The sequence below is a fragment of the Helianthus annuus genome, chromosome 6 (genome assembly GCF_002127325.2).
Source record: "Helianthus annuus cultivar XRQ/B chromosome 6, HanXRQr2.0-SUNRISE, whole genome shotgun sequence".
Taxonomy (NCBI): domain Eukaryota; kingdom Viridiplantae; phylum Streptophyta; class Magnoliopsida; order Asterales; family Asteraceae; genus Helianthus; species Helianthus annuus.
Genome location: NC_035438.2, coordinates 51,182,688 through 51,199,488, shown reverse-complemented (window position 1 = coordinate 51,199,488; position 16,801 = coordinate 51,182,688). Strand labels below are relative to the sequence as shown.

At 34.3% G+C, this 16,801-nt stretch overlaps 1 pseudogene; it reads left to right on the top strand.

Annotated features, from left to right (window-relative positions):
* Positions 1-12,517, top strand: LOC110944737 (annotated as a pseudogene).
* Positions 12,518-16,801: the final 4,284 nt, after the last annotated feature.

Genomic DNA, 16,801 nt, shown 5'->3' with positions numbered 1-16,801 from the left:
ATGTGTCAAGCTAGGAGGCCTCTAAATTGTGCATTTTGGCGGGAAAACTTTTGGGTATCTTTATTCATTATATGGGTACACACGGGATCCATTTTATGACCCGCTATTTTAATGTCTGAAAACCTAATTCTCTATCTCTTTCACCGCTCCGCATCTTTTTGACCTAAATCTTTAGCCGCTTCCATTCTTCTCCTTCACGCTTTCACTTTTCTCCAAACCTAAATCATGTTCTTCAATTCCGATCATCGAATCTGGATCCTCAAATTCATGTAATCTCCATCATTTGCCCCATTGAATTCACACAAATCCGATACAATTAACGATCGAATCGTTCTGTTAGGGTTCGGTTGTTCTATATCTGTTAATTTTTATCATCTTTTTATCATCATCGCGTTAAGAAATATGAGATTTGAAGTTAGATCTGCTTCTAATCTTGCTGGAAAAGGTATATCTTTTTTTTATATTTTTCTATTTGGATTTGAATATGATTTTGTTTATGTATATATAAGTGGAATCGTCATACATTTTTCTCCAGTCTTCTAATTTAGCTAAACTGTATACAGTCTGAGAAAGTGTACAATCAAGACTCGTATTACAACAAAACCGTCAAATATGTCGGTGAACCAATGAGCCACATGGAATCTATTGCTTCCTCTGCGGTACAGTTTTCAACATTTTTCATATTTTAGATAATCCATGGTTTTATTTTTAATTAAACTGTGGGAGTTGAATATAGGTCCGTGCTGCTATAAAGGTGAAAGCATCGGTTATCATTTGCTTCACTTCAACTGGAAGAGCTGCAAGGTGTGTATGTGTGTGCGTGCTTGTGTGACAATACAGTTCATAAAAATGTTTTAATTTCTGATTTAATTAGAAGATACATGATATGAAGTATCGTTAAATTTGCAGGTTAATCGCGAAGTACAGGCCTACCATGCCTGTGCTCTCTATGGTGATACCACGCCTTAAAACGAATCAACTTCACTGGACAACTACTGGTGCTTATGAGGTAAATACAATACGTTGTTTTCATTAAACTGTTATCTGCTTTTTTTGTAATGAACAATTATGAAAAACTTACTTTTGATTCTCTTGTGGTGATTTGTATGAGAAGGCAAGGCAATCGCTTATCATAAGAGGTCTTTTCCGATGCTTGCAGATCCTCGAAACGCTGTAAGAACTTTTTAACGAATGCAAAAAACATCTATTTGTTTTGTAAAAAGAAAAAGAAAAAGTAATGGATGGTTTTGTGCAGGTTGAATCTACAGGTGCTACAAATGAGACAGTTTTAAAGGTGGCATTTGATCATGGTAGAAACATCGGTGTGATAAAGCCGCATGATCGGGTTGTTGTTTGCCAGAAAGTCGGGGATGACTCTGTGGTCAAGATTATTGAGCTTGAAGAAGAAATTTAGAAATTCAAAGAGAGCTTCTTGCTTTGAAGAAGAAATCACTTGCTTTAAGGAGGGAAGGTAAAGTGGAAAAGATCATGTTCTCAACCATTTGAGTGTCCCAGCAGCTTGCTTCACCCATCCTGAAATCAGTATGGTGGGATTGACTGAGGTAAAAGTCTTGATTTTAGTCATCTGCCTACATGATTGTGAAAATATATTTTTTAAAATATACAACACGCTGTGAGGGGGTCAACTGGGTTGGGTAACGGGTCAAAATGGGTAATTCGGTTACGGGTTGGGAATTGTTTTTTTAAATTCATTATTGGTTTGGGACAATGCCGGATTTTGTTATCACTGAATGGTGCAGCCTCAAGCAAAGGAGAAAGCCAAGAAAGAAAAGTTCAAAATAAGTGTTGCAAAGACGAGTTTCAAGGCGAACACAAAAGCATTGGCCGAGAATGAAGGGGAGGGTCTTGCCAAGGTCTCTTCCCTCAACTTCTTTATTAATTAATTAATTAATTAATAAGAATACTGTTGTGTTGGGTCACACTGGATTCATCTATTATCTATTTCTATTATATATAATAAATATGAAAGATATGGGCTGATGTGGCAGCTTGTGGTTCAATCTCACAAGGTTTATGAGCGGGAAAACATGTGAGCAAAATGGGAGGCGGGATCCGTTTATAATCGTTTTGTTAATTAGTGGATTCCTCGAGAGCTTGGCATATTGAAACAGTGTATCCTTTTTTTTTGGTATATTCGTTTTTGTTAATTAGTGGATTCCTCGAGAGCCAAGCAAACGAGAAAGGATGGAGAAAAGAATATCCTTTTTGTAGTAATTGATGGAACTTACTCTATACTAATCTAAATTTAGGGGTGTTCACAGCTCAGTTCGGTTGGTTTTGACAAGGGGGACGAAGTGGTTTGAATCGCCTCCGCTCAGTCGCTGCAACTCCTCTAAATCGTGCTCTCTCTACTGGTCTTGAATTAATAGAGGTGAAGATGGAGTCGCAGAGGTCCTTCTATCTCACAAGTAAATTTATTAGTTACTGTTTTTCATGGGGCATTAAACTAAAGTGTTATTTGGTTCCATGAGAGGTTCGATTCAGTTATATATATCTTAAGTTTACAAACAACACAAACCCTTTTTTCTGTACGTATCCAAATAAACTAAAGTTTTATTTGGTTCCATGACATAAAAATTTTAAGACTCAACATATCTATCTATTATACTAAAGCAAAATAATGGTTGACTATTTGACCATGATGTGGCAACTCTCTTTGGCCAGAGAATTCATTTTTTGAGCGCCATTTCTCTACTCTCTATTCTCATTCAATTCTCCTTACCGCTTACAATTCCTTCATTCTTCTTTCACACGCTCCTTGGATTATATATGGAAACTTGACTAATTCTTCAATTACTGGAACATCATATGGAAGCGTTTCCAATCTTTTGCAATTAGTCAAAAGGGTTATTCTTCTACCTTGAAACCCTAATATGTTCGAATTGAACCATGATGTTGTGATCGATTGATTGGTTTTACAATTACATGATATGGCTGAATGAATACAGATGCTGAAAACCCTTTGCCACAACACCTGGTAAGTTTTTTTTCTCAATCCGTAACCTAATTCACACAAGTTTCTTATGTTGATTTATGTTTCATGTCTTTGTAAGTTTCTTATTTACATATTTTGTTCTTATTTTCTATAATCGATTGTTTTGATTCCACGCCGCTGTGCTCTCCAACAATCCCTTCAATAGCGGCTAGACAAGAGGATCCCTGATTCCAGTCAAATCAAGAAATGACGTTCAATGAGCCATGAATGGAGCCGAGTGTCAGCTTCGTTAAAACTCTCAGGTTTGATTTCAATTTTAGGTTAATTTGATTTCTCATTTGTGTTTTATTTTAGATCTGGTTGCTGTTTCGATTTTGCATTTATTTTTCACCATCTAAACGAAGTAGAATAACCCTAAATTTATAATGGGATAATCGGTTGTTGATTCTGAGATGATGCACAATTAAGTATTGGCATGTTCTGTGGTGAACATGATATCATGTCCGACACATTTTCTTATTGACAGAGGAATTTTTTTCTATGCAGGTAACAGAGGCTCTTGCACGTGCAGGTCTCGAGTCGTCTAACCTCATTCTCGGTATTGACTTCACCAAGAGCAATGAGTGGACAGGTAAAATTATAATCCTCAGTAATTTTAAATTACTTTACGAAAGTGGTTATGCTAACCATACGTTTGGTAAATAGGTTCAAGATCCTTCCACAGAAAAAGTTTACATCATATTGGAGATGATTTAAATCCCTATGAAATGGTGATATCCATTACCGGGAAAACCTTAGCAGCTTTTGATGAAGATAATTTGATCCCCTGTTATGGATTTGGAGATGATATGGTTTTGTACGGCAGTAATTTATTCTTTATAATTATATTAACTTATATACGGGTTCGCAAAAATCTTTTCAACTTTTATTTAATTGCAGCATCCACACACGATCAAGATGTTTTTAGTTTTTATCCCGAAGAGAGGTGTTATAATGGATTTGAGGAAGTCTTGAGTAGGTACAGAGAGCTTTTACCCCATCTAAAGCTTGCAGTTGTTATATCTTTTCTAACATTATCTTGAGTAGGTACAGGGAGCTTTTACCCCATATAAAGCTTGCAGGTGTTATATCTTTTCTAACATTATCTTCGTTTATGCTTACTATGCGTGAATGTTTATTTATTGTCACCATAGGCCCAACATCATTCGCCCCTGTAATTGAGAAGGCTATGACAATTGTTGAAGAAAGTGGTGGGCAATATCATGTGTTGGTTATAATCGCTGATGTTCCGGTAATATTTTATATTTCTCTTATTTCATAGTTAAATTTGCTTCTTTTAAATTATCTGGAATTAAATATTTTGTGCTTTATATAGGTAACAAGAAGTGTGGATACTGGGCGTGGTCAATTGAGTCCACAAGAACAGAAAACTGTAGATGCCATAGTTGAAGCAAGGTGCTTTTCTGCAACTTTAATAAGTTTATAAAATGTTTTTTTATAGTTTCTTCCAGCTGAAGTGGAATGCTCTTTTTGACAGCAAGCTTCCACTATCAATTGTATTAGTTGGAGTTGGTGATGGGCCGTGGGACACAATGAAGGAATTCGATGATAATATCCCTTCTCGGAGCTTTGAGAATTTCCAGGTATATAATAATTGCTGATTTCAATATTATTTATAGAGGTGGCTTTTCAATAATTTTGATTTCAATGTCCACCTATTTATTAATGTATGGAAAAAGAGAACGGTTTAATAAGTTGAAAGTAATGAGTAGAGGGGCCCAAAACGAAATTCAAACTCGAGATTCTAACAAACCTCCATTATTTTAACAAACCTCCATTATTAGGGTTGGGACCAGCAACAAGTAATTAAAAAGTTCCATTTATAAAAAAGGGAGTAAAGTACACAGATGGTCCATGTGGTTGACCAAAAATTTGGATTTGGTCCATAGCTTTCCTAAAGTACACGGATGCTCCATGTGGTTTGTACTTTGTGACGCATTCAGTCCCCAACTTTACCAAAAGTCATATGGATGGTCCCTGTGGTTTGCCTTTGTAAGGCGTTTAGTCCCTAACTTGGACATGCTGAAACCTTTTGAATTTGTTGGTTGGGGACTAAATTTGTTACAAAATGCAAACCACAGAGACCATCCATGTACTTTTGGAAAGCTAGGGACCAAATCCAAAATTTTGGTAAACCATAGGGACCATCCATGTACTTTACTCTAAAAAGGGGACAAAAGCGCTTTATTGTAATAATATCGTTTTTTATTTAAAGAGTAAATTGCCATTTTAGTCCCTGAATTTTTGTCGAAATTGTCATTTTAGTCCAAAAAGTTTTTTTTCTCCTCTGGATCCCTGACTTTTCCGTTTTCTTGCCATTTTGATCACATTGCCTAACTTAGTCTAAAAAATATCAGATTTTTATTGCATACATAATACACGTGAAGAATGGTTTATGTACTTATGATGTGTTGTTGTTCAGAGAAAATTTGATGAGAATTTTATAAGGAGGGTTACTGAACACACTATGAAGATGAAGTTTTGAATCTACCGTCTGCACGTGATGTTTGCAGTTATCTAATGCCATGGGTGAGTAAATAAGAAAGCGACATTTATAACTTTTTTTGTTCTTGCTTATTATTTAAACATTGTGTTTCGATCGTTAGTTCCCTGTGGTTTGTCCACTTATATTATTTCAGGCCAAATTTCAAAATTGTACCATGTTCCTCCTTGACATTCTCGAAACGTGTCATATCAGTCCAAAAAAACTCACCTCAGTTAAAAAGTTCAGTTAGTTTAGGGGTAAAATTGTCATTTTACAGAAGTTTAAAAACTCACCTCTGGTCCAAATAAAGTGTGTATCCCCAAACAAAAAGTGTATTAATTTTTGTTATCTCTTTATTCAGCTGAAATTGTTAAAAGAAGGAACTATGAGGTGGATTGCATGCTACTAATGAATAGAGATGATTTAGCGGGTCTCCAACCTGGCCCATTTCTACACATGCTTAAAAGCAATGAGAACATGCTTCTTATATATAGGTATCATATATGTGTACATACATGCACAGATATATGCCTCCGGGTATGTAAATATAACCAAATTTCGCTCTTATCATTATCCTTACAGACCCCAGGTACCGCACCGCCAAACGTAGAAACAGAAGCAAAGGCCTATGAAAGCAAGGATCGGCCTACAAATAAAAAGTCAAAGGGTACTTCAGGAAACAACAATGGTAGAACTGGACAGACTGGGAAGGCTGCATCAAGTTCAGGGAATGACGGCGGTGCAACCCAAAGGTTTGTAGTCACTCATATAATTGATTTCCGCATTTATTAAAGGAAGAATTTTCTTCTCATCTACTTACAAATGGGTCAAATTAGTTTTAGCTGCAATGCAAAAAGACCCTTTGTTTTCATCTTGGACTGCGCCTTGCTGACTGTAGTTGTTGAAATAAACAGCGTTTAAAGTGGAAGTGACGGTTCATCAGATGCAAGTGAGGAAAATGACCAACATGTATGTGTTTTCACATGAGATATAAATGTGGAAATGTATTTTCTTTCTTACTTATGTGTGAAACTGCGTGCCATCCTTTTTGTGGTACTGTAACATTGAATCAATTCCTCTAGGAATACTCAGGATACAAGGAAGGAAGCTTTAATCAGATGCTTGCAGATGGTAATTTTGCACACCTTTACCTTTTTTTTATCTCTAATTATGTGTCTTGCTATGAAAATTATAATCTTCCTTTAATTTCATAGTCGATGCCGTTGAGTTGTAGTTTATAGAAAACTGAACTTAGAATTGTTAAAATTGATTCTTCTTGCCTGCACACAACTTGCTCCACTGAATGCCTCAAATGAGTTATGTTGTGTAGTTGGTATTTAATACCAACATATGAAACTGATGGGTTTGTTGCGTACATCAGTTGTTTTGTTGATAATTGCTTAATTACACATCATAGCGCATCCGTGTTTTCTTTAGATAAAATTAATCTTTAAAAAGTCATCTCTGTTTACATAGTAATAAAGTTGTTCATAGACTGCGGCATAGCTGTGATTGTTGTATCATAATGATTTTCTTTGGTTAAGCAGACCGGAGTTGAGAAGAATATGTTTGCTTATGATTCAGTTTCATTGATAGTCATGCCTATTTCTTCTGAGCCTTCAGTAACAAGAGATGATATGGTAAATTTAATGGATTGTAAATGTGGTTAGTGTACAGGCTGGTGGGAGTAATTCAGCAGGTCAGGGTAGTGGTCTTTTCGTGGGGTGGGAGCTGAATCTTGGGGTTGGGACTGGTTGTATCATGGTGTGGGTGGATTTTGGTGTTTAGCTGGTTCACCGCTTGGGGAGAGGCTTCTACGTAGTGTGTTAATTTAATGTCCGTGTCTTGAAATGTGATTAGGTTGTGACTGATTTCTAGCGGTTTGTTTAAGTTATCATTTCAGTGATGATGAACCATTAGTTTCTTCATATAGGACAGCAGATTGTGTATGTTTAAGGAAAACGATGAGACCATCTCATTTGAATATGCTTACATTCATTGATTAGCTTCTTTCAGCTTCTCACATCAAATACGAGCCTATGAGGTAATTTCTCTGCACATGACTTACTAAATTGAGGCCATCTGTTTGTTGATCTATAATCATATTCATGGATTTGTGTTTTTGAATTTGGTTTTGTATGTTTAAGGTTTTGCTAAACTGTAAATATTGTTTATCTTTAGTGAAAAGAAAAATGCAGCTCCTTATATTTAACCTTTTAGACTGATTGTTTGTAGGTTATCTTTTGATGAGAGATTGATGGATGATTTTTGAGCTGGTACGGCCTATGGGTAATGTTCCAAATTCGATGCTGACATTAGCTAAGAAATTCAACCGAAATTATCCTTTGATGAGATTGATGGATGATTTTCGATACGACACATACTTGAATATGGATCAAGTAATAAACATAAACATCTTATATGGTAAATTCTTTTGTTCATTGGGCATATTCTGTTACCAGTCTTGACATTTTGTTCAGTGGTTGTGAAACTATGATGACATGTGAGTTTTTTTAATGCATGAAACTTATTAAATCGTTCATTCACATTAAATATTGTTAAATTAATTCATTTCTTTAATAATTATAGGATGATGACATAGTGAATACATGCAACCTTAGAAAGTGCAATGATGTTGTCTCGGAAGGACTTATGTTGTGAGGACAAATGGTAAGCACCTAGCAACCGTTGTTTGATTGCATGGTCTTGGTGACAATGGCTCCAGGTTGTTTAATGAAGTTTCAATGTTGATATTTTCTTTCTATTCTGTTTTTGGCATTTATATACTTACGAATTGGTTAATTTGGGTTGTATTTGATCCCAAATGGGTCAAATCAATATATCTAGCTGAAAGGGGACTGGTTGAAAGTTCTTCAAAGTATATTTTTATACATACTACCTTCTAAAACAAAGATATATGATAACAAAGCATGTAATGTTTTTTTTTTGGTTTAGGACATCCTAGACAGGGTTGGGTTTATCGTAAGCTGTCAAAGGTGCAAAAAACAGGGAACATTTCAGCATACTACACATCACTAAATAAGCCAAAACAGTAGAAATTATTATATTATATATGAATTACATGCTGGTTGATGTTTCATTTGGTTAATGTGTTACTAGGTTGACATCAACTCTTTTGTGGGCATGTCTTCTATTTAACTTTTAGAGTTAATTGGTCTTGCTTATATGCTTGTGGGAAGAAATATCTAAAGATTGAACCTAGAAAAGAACACGTTTAACTATATGTTTTTTTTGAAGAGGTTGCAGTATGGGTTGTCCATTTTTTCAAACTTCAATTACAATTATAGATTGAATTACTTAAACAAAACATTTGTGGAAGTTGTATAGGCTAAAATAGACTTTGGGCAACATTTAATGAACTTCCATTTTGACCCGTTTGGGATTAAACACGGTTCAAGTAGAGTGGTAGACCCATTTACATGTAACCATGTCAAACCTTTCAATTTTCATGTAAAAGTTTCATGACTTCATCGCAGCCACATAATATACTGTTATTTGATGATTGAATATTATATGTACGGTTTGCAGAAGGAGCTTTGGAGTGCTTGATACGATACCAGTTGCAGAGTCTTTAACTAAGCTATAGGCAAGATGTGAGCTGTGTGGAAAGCCAGTTTATTTTACGTTAGGGAAGACAGACAAAAATGAGAGGGAATTGGTTGCTGGTGCAGATGTATACATGCCAGTACGCAGACATCACTATGCAAGTGGGCAAGTGCTCAAAGAGATTGCAGAAACTGTTCTTCAGACGCACACGACTTAGTGTCGTTTGTTGTATTACATATTCACATTCCGTTTTTAATGCATTAATGTAACGGGTTTGGGTTGAACATTAGAACCGAGATTTAGCCAATCGTTTGTAAGTAACTGGGTTTTATTTAAAATATGGTTCCTAATCTTGAATCACTTCTTATTTTGGATAACTTATTTAGTGGCACACTGCCACAAGAATTGGGTATGCATTCTAAACTCAAATGGGTTGATGTTTCAACAAATGATTTTGCGGTTGTGATTCCACCAGGTATTTGTTCAGGTGGGAGTTGAGTAGGTTAATGTTGTTTTCGAATTATTTTTCGGGTGGTCTTTCGTCTATCTGGAATTGTCCCTCGCTTTTTCGAATTCGACTTGAAGATATTTATGAATTATATCGTTTATTCGTTTTATATTATTCAATTCATGTAATATGTAAATTGTAAATATAACATTATCAAATATGCATGTTTAAAACGGGTCAAAGTGGGTCTGGTTAAAGAGGGTAATCTTTTAAGAATTGATGAAGTGGAAATTTGTGGCTAATTTATATTGGATACAACTTCTATGCATGCTATATTGGAATTTATTTATAGATTTAATACAACATTTATTTCATTTCAAAAAATTATTTATAGACGTATACATGATAATTAATATGAAATGTAATCGTTAATTAATTTTTATAAGATATTATTTATCTTAATATTCAAACTAATCTGTAATAAAGTATTTACGTATTAAAGTATAAATTTTTTGTTGTTTAGCCACCCGTGTATTACACGGGGACTTAGACTAGTATTGATATATATAAGAGGGATGGGCAGCATGTTAAATTCTGGACAATTATGTACATATTTTCATGTTAAATTCTGGACAATTATGTACATATTTTGAATTTTTGATACATATATCAAATGGTAGGTTAGTTATCTTAATCTTTGATTTCATTTTAGGCTGAGGTATTGTCTGAGTTTATGAATTTTGTAAAAATGTAGACATTGGACATGTGGAAAAGTTAATTAGGATTGAGCAGGTATGATTGTTCCTTCTTGTATGTTTTTTTTTAAATAGGATAGCTAGCAATCGACTTCAAAAGGAGCTGGTAGAGTGGCAGGCCAATCCTCCTCCTGGATATGTATACAAAGTCACTGGCAAACTTTAAAGGTTCATAAATTTCCATTTTAATTTGATTTTGTTTCTAGGCTTTATATTATTTAGTTTTCTTTTCGACAACTTCGATCTTGGCACATCAAAGCTCTCCTAAAAGCGTATTCTTATAACTATTGGCACATCAAGAGGGAGATGGTTTCATAATCTGTATTGATGTATAAATCTAGTTGAAGATTTTATCGAATTATCATTCTTTGTTACATCCACTTACTAATTGTTTAAAACACATATTTCTATAGTTTTTTTACACTGGTCATGGAAATTATAAACGGGCAAAGTGTGATCAATAATATTTCACTTACATATGTAAGAATGATTATGGGTTATAATAACTTCTACGTATGTAACCTATATTTCAAATAGTAGAGGCATTCCTATACAAGGTAACCAGTATTGATACAAAATACGCTACGACTTATGTGACCCGAACTGTTTGTTTATATGCAGGTTTCTACAACATCTGATGTCAGCACAAATGATGTGGTTTATTCAAGGTTTCCTACACATCAACCAGCTTAGAGGTGAAATTTTAACTCGGGTAACCATCATCTTTGTTTCTTTAGTTCATCTAAATTCAATGAGGTTAAAGGTTAAAATGGCTCAATTAACTGAATTATTTCTAATTGAGTTAGTCATATGGCCTAGGTTAAGGTGTTTTTTTTTTATCTTGATGTTCTCCAATCTATTAGATGTTCTAGCCTAACTATTGATATTTGAAACTACACATGGTTATCTGCAATAACATCACGGTGTACTCAACTAATTCTACTTATAAACTTAATAATTAAATTTCATATACTAGGGATGAGCAAATGGTATCGGATACCCGTTTGGAACCGATACCGAATTTCTCAAACTGACTCGATTTTCGGTACCGGTTCGGTACCACTTTTTACCTTCAAATACCGGTCTACACTGGTACCAAACTGTACCGTAATTGGTATTTTCGGTACCGGTATCCATTTTTGGATTTTCGGTACGAGTACCGGTTGGTACCAACCTCATCCCTAATTCACAGTAAAACCATAATTCTATGTTTTACTATTTCGTGTAGTAGAAATCGTATATATTATACATCTAACTAGGGAAAACGTAGAGTACAATGATCAATTCTATCTAAATTTCAAGTTTTGATCCTTGAGGTTTTAAGAAAATATAAATGACCGGTTCAACAAAGATTAGGAATCTAGGGAAATAATCGCGTGGTTCTTTGATCATGGGTATGGGTTTGCTTTAAAGTATATATCTATGGTTTTAGTTTAGTGGTCATTTACACATAAATGGGTCAAAATAGCCACCTGTATTTGAAAAACTTATAACATCAAAAAGAGTTTTTATTAATTATAGACTTTTCTGAGATGTTGGTAAATAGTGATTTTAATTGTGCTTGCCCTTTATTGAAACAAAGATTAATATTAACTTTGTTATCTTTATTGCCAAAAAATATTGTCCTTTTGCCTTTTCTTTTTATTGTTTGGTTTTCTTTTTTCCTTAAGTTTCGGATTCTCTTTGTTTCTTAATCTCTTTTCTTCTTCGTAGATGTTGTTACTTGCTGGATTTAATGAACACGTGCAGTATCTTTTTATGCTTAAAGTATATGGTGAAATGCATCAACGAATTGAATAAACAATCAACTTGGTTGTTAGTTATGTTATCTGAATAACAAAAAAGCATGTCAGTATCCAATTGACCATTTATCCTTTCTTTCATTTATGTTAACCTATTATGAACATCCTGTTTTACTTAACATTTAATCTTTGATTGGTTAGGCGAGATCTCGGTTACTTACTTTTTGGGTATGTTAGAAGCAAGCAATGTTTTTGTTAAGTATTATCAAACTTCATGGCACACGAGGAACCAAAGTCTCTTAATTAAGTATCAAATTTTCTACGGATTGAAATTTCTACGCGTAAGGAACCGAAACAATACCAACCTTGCAACACCTACTCGATGTTGACTGGCGTAACAATGTCTTATTTTCAATGTGTTGTAGTATGGGATTAAAATTGTCTTAAGCAGTTTGATGTTTTTATTCGTCTATTTACTTATATTTATTATCGTATTCGTTTTGAATACTCTTTTTTTGTATCTAATACTTTAACTAAATTTTCAAATTTTAAGACATAGTAAATTATAAACACAAATCATAAGCAGTTAATAAGTTTGCCTACAACTTCACAACCCGGGATTAAGTTTATGAGAAGTTTATAAATCTTCTTACAACGAAGACATTAATATGTCAATCTTTTTGTATGGTTTTAAGTATGTATTAAATAATGAAAAAAGTTACATTTTAAAAACCTCATGTTTTATACGGGTTGACCACATGTAATTTTATACACCAAACAATAAAAAGTTATATCTTTATAGGTTTGTTGCAGAAATTTTTTTCATGACTTGCATGAAGAAGGGATGACGACTGCTGGCTGCTCATGGCCATGGTCTATTAATAGGCGTTCAACAATTTAAGTCAGAAATCCCTTTAATTGAAATTTGAAAGGGCATTTCTATCCAAAACATCTCATTCAGCCTTAAATGATTCAGCCTTAAATGAGTTGATCAATGTCATTTCTTAGTTAGTGCAACTTTTCTTAAGATAAACTATATCATTAATATAATATATTTTTATGTACGATTACCATTGAATTTTTGAATATATATCCTCACAAGTTTTGTAAAAAAAACTGTTTTAATAAAATTAATAAAATATTAATATCCTTAAAAATAGAGCAACCCGTGGGTATCACGGGTTATAACCTAATTATGTATATAATTGTGAGTGATTAATAGATGTGTTTCGTAATTATTCAACCACTATATAGTATAGGAAATTAACTTCATATGGAAACCACAACACACACACGTAAATCGACACAAGGAATATCAACACAGGTCACTAGAGTGATGCATATTAAAATATGGAGAAATATTATACAAGTTGAACTCTTTTTTCTTTGCTAAGCTTTATCCTATTAGGTTTTCTTATTAAGATATTTAATTTAATTTAATGAGCCAATGTATTTGAACTAGAAGTATCGTGGGGAGAAAATACATGTAACACTCTTTTTTTCCTTTAGCTATGGTTTTATCCCACTAAGTTTTTGTGACGCTGTTTTTTAACGAGGTAACATCTTCATGCTTATTAATAGGGACGGACTCAAGCCCAGCCCAAGGTGGGCGGGCGCACCCCTGGGGAAAAAGAAATTTAGTGCTAAGTTCCATCGAAAATCCCGTCCGCGCCCCTTGGAATTTTTCGTCCGCACCCCTTGGAATTTTTCGACCACACCCTTGAAATTTTTCGTCCGCACCCCTTAGGTAAAAAGTGTTATCAATTTATATTTTAAATTTTTTGTTAGTAAACTCTTATTTAAAAAAAAAATACTACCTAAATTATATAACTTTTAATACCTAACTAACTAAACCCAAATACCCATACCTTTACCCACTTAGAATTCCTAACTAGCTAGCCCACTAAGTCTTAGCTCATTAACCAAACCCAACAATATTTCAAACTATAATAAAATAATTAAAGCTCAAAACCTAGAGAAATTCTCTCCTGCTCTCTCTCTCTCTCTCTTGCGTCCCTGCACTGCCAACGAACAACATCACCCAGCGACAACAGTCCAGCAGCCGGCGACCATCGTAATTAGCCACCATACCGCCGTCGTTTGACACCAAATCTAACCGGAATCTGAACACGGGTAAGTTTCATTGTTATTTAGATGATTTTGGTTGATATTATAGGAGAAAAAAAGGGTAATAAAGTTGTTAAATAAGTTTGAAATTTTGTGTGTTTTGCCGTTATTTATGATTGTTTAGATGATTTTTAGGGTGATTATGTTGTTTATATATTTTTAAGGTGATTATGTTGTTTAAATATTTTTAGGGTGATTACAACTTACGTTATGATTTCTAGGGCTTGAATAGTTGAAAATTAAAACTAAATTGAAATATTATGTTATGGAGCGATGAACTTATGTTATATAGAGAAAGAATTGCTTAAAAAATTAGTTTTAGATGATGTTTTGGATAGATTTCAAAGAATGAAAACCCGTAGGGCGTCATTTTAATTATGTTTGTAACAAGGTTTGACATGTTTTTGATGATTATATAAATTTAGTTTGATGTTCGTTTATTTTACATGACTCGACCCGACCCGATACGAACCGATTTTTTTACTTATATACCTAGGGGGCTAAAATTTTTAAAAATGTTCCGCACCCCTATAAAAAAATTCCTGAGTTCGCCACTGCTTATTAAGTTAACCAATTGAGAGTGTTATAAAAATTTATTATTTATGGCTATCAACATATTTTATATCTTATACTTATCTTGTTATTTAAAACTAGGGAGAAAGCCCGTGCAATGCACGGCATGCATAATAGCTATTGTTTGTTCGTGGTAAGACGTCTGACACGGCCGGCGCATAACATGTAAGACAATACGCCTACAAAGGGGCGTGCTTAAACTTTATTAAACCATGGACCATAAGTTGTATCCTTGGCAAAACTTGCCGGCCAAAAAGAAGTGAAAAAAGATGTCTTCCAAGGAAAAAAAAACATGAAACAGAAAAAGGAAAAAAAAATAAACTCTCGCACGCCTTCCTATCTTATTGGATAACACATAGACCAAACTTTAGCTAACGCATGCCACCGTCATCCCCAATCCCATCACCAACCAACTGACTACAGTGAAATAACGAAAAGAAAACTATTAAAAATGGTATACTATGTTTACGTATATATTCATCGAAAAGTAGTACGGGTTTTCATTACTAACACTAAGTGCAGACGGTATACCTTTCATGTGGGTCACCGTCAACTGTTTCTTCTGAATCCGAATTTGCATAAGCAGGCCTGGGAAGGAAAAGCACGAAACATTTATGTAGACGGTTATCTAAAAATAAATATGCACAATTACATTGTTTATGGATAGTTGGAAGTTTTTTTGTTGCCTTTCCTTTATAACGACACCAAGTTTATTTTTTTCAAAAGCCAACTTCTCCCCTTATATGTCTTTACACAATCGAAGTGATTCGTTACCAAGTTTTTTTATTCCTATTTTTTTAATGTAGAACAATGTACTTTTATATTTACGAACTCAAGTTTCCGACTGTTGTAGCCTCCTAATTTTAAAATAGAGTAAACATATACCAGGTATGTAAATAGCATTTCATATCGAGTAGAAAGGTAAATAGCACATCTTTAATTAAAATGGTTTATTAAACAGGGCACGAATAAAGTGTAAGTCGATATATACCTTACAATCGCTTCAACGCGCTTAACTGGTGTCGGTATGGGTAGCACCCCCTTGTCTTTAGCGGGGATCGATGGAGGTGTGGACGAACCAAAGGGCTTACAACCATCCCCATCTAGCAGGACATTCTTGCAGTTGAAGGATTCAAAATGGCCATGAGGGTAGCGTTCAAAATGACCGCCGTCATCATCAACCCGCTTCACAATTGTCGAACCATGCAACCCAATCACAAAGGGGATGTCTTTAAGAACCCGATACTGATTTGTAGGTTGCACGGCGAAACCGTTGACCAAATATACACTGCCCTCTTTGAGTTTGTCAAAGAAATAGTGAACAATGTTATTCCTTGCGGTGCAATGCGTCACACCTCCCTGCGCAAATAAAGGCGTAGATTTTTGTTTCAGAATCAAAAGTAGAAAAGCGTAAGAATGTAGGATAGCAGAGGGTAAAAACTACCTTTATGTCAGTGACAATATAGTCGGTGCTCATGTACCTGCCGTTAACACTTGTCACGTCCCGTTTTCTACAAAACATTATCATGATAGGTCCGGTGTTCCCTTCACGGAGTTCACTAAGGAACATATGACTGCTTGTACTACCGTCGGACGTTTGCAAACTAAGGGGGCTGGCTATGGCAATAGAGGAGGAAAGGAAACTATGAACCTACAAACATAACAAAGCCGGCAATCTTATAGCATAACCAAAGACCGTTCAACTGTCTACAAATTAATCATATCCTAATGAATGATATTAAATGACATGGATATTCAAAGAGGCACAATAAAACAATGCAATTTAATTAATTTTAAAGCGACTTTTGGTATCCTAGCTTGTAGTTAGAGTTTCTTGAATTGGTTTTTATATAATGTTAGACTTTATAAAAGAGAACAATTTATTAAGAAATACCTACCACTTGTACACTATTAATTATGAATGTGATGGTTCATTTATATGGCTTTGGACACCACATGATTTATAAAAAGTTTAATTCTTTTAATTTGATTTAAATACATATTTTAGAGTTGTGTGGCTAACCTAAATATAGTATCATTAATGAACTTTAAAAAACCATTACCTATTTTTCCTCATAACTAACAATT